The sequence below is a fragment of the Xiphophorus maculatus genome, chromosome 22 (assembly GCF_002775205.1).
Source record: "Xiphophorus maculatus strain JP 163 A chromosome 22, X_maculatus-5.0-male, whole genome shotgun sequence".
Lineage (NCBI taxonomy): Eukaryota > Metazoa > Chordata > Actinopteri > Cyprinodontiformes > Poeciliidae > Xiphophorus > Xiphophorus maculatus.
Window position 1 is genome coordinate 8,833,468 of NC_036464.1, and position 3,590 is coordinate 8,837,057.

Genomic DNA, 3,590 nt, shown 5'->3' on the forward strand with positions numbered 1-3,590 from the left:
CACAAGGGAGGAGTAAGCTGCGGGGGTCGGGGGAGCAAATATGGGCATACAGCTGAGCAAACGGGACAAGTACAAGTGTAGGACCTGAGAGGGCAAAACAGAGCTCTGCTGCTACACAATAAATAGTAGACAATGGCAAATCAAATTACTTTGACTTGTTAGATGTTTGGGTTGGTTTTACAGGCACCTCCTGCTGGCAGGTCCAGTATAAAAGCATGCACCTGCTTTCACTTACAGGTCCTTGCGAAAATTCTCTCTCAATCAAAGATTTCCATCTTATATACCAACACAAAGTAGTTCCTAATTGTGAAGTGGGAGGAGACTTTACTAATAGAAAAATCTGAGAAGTGTTATGTGCATCCCACTGGTGAATATTTTGTACCACCTTTTGATGCAAATGTTCAACTATCTTTCTCAGAAATGCTGCATTTATACACAAAGAGGAGGAGTCTTAAATATGCTAAGCAGCTTCTGAAGGCAAATGGTTGCATTTTATTTAGTGGTTTCAGAGAAAATATGAGTTAAATACAAATACAAAACACTTTTCTGCTTTCCACGTTTATATGTGAAAAATTTAGAGGCTCATTTTTGGTCTATCGCATTAAAACTCAAAAAGGCAAGTTTACGATTGTAATATGATAAATATATATTTTTTAAACTAGGCACAGGAATACTTTTCCAAGACATTGTATACAATGTTGCAGGGTATAGATTACCTTTTTCAGGCTCAAAGGAAAATGCATCGTTTCCAGATGTTTTTTGTTTGAGCTAATATCATCAGTAATAACCCATATGTCTTCAACACAGACATATAAAAAAAAAAAGTTGTGTAGACACAAAACAAAACATGGTTTAAATCTTGATTTTGACTGACTAACCAGGCTATCACAAAGGGCGGCTGGTATGACAATGCTGAGGCGGAATGGTGTCTTGGAGGTGGCGAGGGGTAGCAAGCATGAGGAACAAAAAGCTGCGTGGCCGTGACTCCGCGGTGACAGCACCGCTTGGCATGTTGAGGACAGCAGGGCAGACAGGCAAGGCTGCTGCCTTTGATCTTTATTTGCTTCATGTCTGTTTTGCATTTAAGAGCTTTGCTGAACGTAAGGCATTGGACACACGGAAAATGGCTCCGGAGGATCGGTCCGCGTTTTAAAGAGCCGGGATCTTTTTTCAAAGCTGAGGGGATCCAGAGCGAAGACGAAAACTCCACGGTGAGTAGAGAGGAAGGTTCCCCAGTGGCACAGATTAGCCCTGATGAAAATCGCTTGCTCTCTAATAACACACAGCTGATCATGTTAGTGGAAAGTTGTGAGTGAATGGGAGGGTTATTGTCAGCGGTTACGTCAGTCTCCCTTTAGATGGACCTTTAACATCAAACTGAGGACAGGTGGCTGCAGAACAACACACACAGCATACTTTTAGCTAACATGCAACACTTATGACCTCCCAAATTCACTTTGCACCTTAGTGACACCAAACAACTGTGACATGTTACACCTCAGGGGCAGACTGACTGCATATCATCACTATGTGGGCTGATCTCACAATCTGGCATAAGGCACTGACACTGACGCATTTCTACTTTCAAATGGTGAATATGAATCTTTTCACAGTTCTGCTGCAAATTCCACCCAGACACCACAATGGCCACAATCCAGAGTCAGCAGCAGCTGGACAAAGTGTTGCTAGAAAGACTTCCCAGCCTGTAAAAAGGTTCAGAACGACGAGAAGAAAAGAGGAAAGGAAAAATCACTGGAATATTGATACATTGATTTTAAACAGAAAGGGAGCTGCTTCTTCACTGTTATTACATCACAAACACCTCACCTACTTTGATATTAAGCTCTTTCCTGGCATACACTTCAGCTCTCAGAAGTAAAGAGCCCTGTCATATGTAAAATGCTATATTTGTTTTTCCCAAATAAAGTGACATTTACCCAGTACGATTCAGATCGGAGAAAAAAAACCTAATTTTTAACAAAACTACGGTAATACTTTATTGAAGCATGTTTTAATTAAAATTTATACTATCTTCTTCAAGTACAGCAGATTTTTGTTCCAGATTAATCAGATTCACCAAAACTAATAGCAAAGAAAATAAAATGTCGAAATTACATCAAAAACTGTTCATCCAGCCAGTAGGTGCGCATTTATTCATGCCACGTTATTGCGCATTTTTATTTACAATCTTTTTTACTGATTTGTTTTCCAGTTAAATTGTAGGATAATTGTCAGACCATGTTTTTATTAATTTTTTTTACATCACCAAAATCTGATAATTGAACAATGTTTTTTCATTGTCGTAAGCGCCACATTGACTGCTGTCCAAAAAGTAAACAACTAAGTTGCATCAGTTCTCAACTGATCTGCAGGACTTATCAATATTTAAAGCAGATAATTATGTAGGGTTATTACATCACATACCAGCTACTCAAACTCCTTTTTTCTTTAAAAGACCATATTTCATCACGTTTTAAAGCCAGAAAGCTCATAAATCTTGAATGTAACATAAATAAATCCCAATAAATATTTCTGTTGGGTTTTAAATCAAGCAAGTAACTTTAAAACACACTTTACATACAGAAAAACAGCCGTTTGAGTCAAACCAAAAGCAATATGCCTTTGTATATCTGATTGATAAAGTGGCCAGGTATTATTGACTCACCATCAAAACAGAAAATACACTGTGATAGGTATGTTTACTTGATAATAATAAATTTTTAGGAGCAATATGTCAAACTGATGTGAGTGGCCTTTTTTTTGGGAAAAATATTAAAAAGATAGAGTTGGCCCTTAAATAAAAAACATAATTTTATAAGGTTACATGGGCAGGCTTTCTAAAAGTAAATAGGTGTCGTAGCCAGATTTCTATTCACCAAATGAGAACAGTCTGATATGAAGACGCTTGTTGCCCCAAGGCTAAGGGATGATGAAAACCTCCTTATTTAAAAAAAAAAAAAGAGGAACTAATTTAGTGCTATAAAACATCAACGATTTAATTAATTGCCTATCTAGAGATTTTTTGATGACGGTATATCAGCAGGGTTACCTAAAAAAAATAAAAACTGCAAGAAAGGAACAAATTTTTTTATCTGTGAAATGTTATGCTTACAACCAAGACTCGCAGTCACCTCAATAGTCTGGCTGTTGAATGCCTGAGTATTTTTGCTGCCTTAACTATGTGGATCCTTTGACAGCAACTTGTCTGTCTGGGTATTTTAAGTAACTAAATTAGCTAAAATACCCAGTAATAATAGCTTAGCTTAAATTGACTTATTAGGAACAAGCAAGTTGTTCTAGAGGGGCTTCACATGGAGTTTAAGTGGCAAATATCTTACAGTAGTGGAGTTGCACACTCATGGATGAAACAGAAAGCTTATAGGCATAAAAGTGCCCATACTTGGAGAACTGACGCCTCAGAATAACAATGTGGTCAGAATCTGAGCAGAAACTACATCTACTTCTCTGCTGCCCCTATGACTCGACCCTGCATTAAGAGGGAAATGATGGATTGTTTGATGGATGGATGGATACAGGTGGAAAAACTCATTTCATATTGGGGTGTTAAAACACAAGCAAAAGTGTAGCAA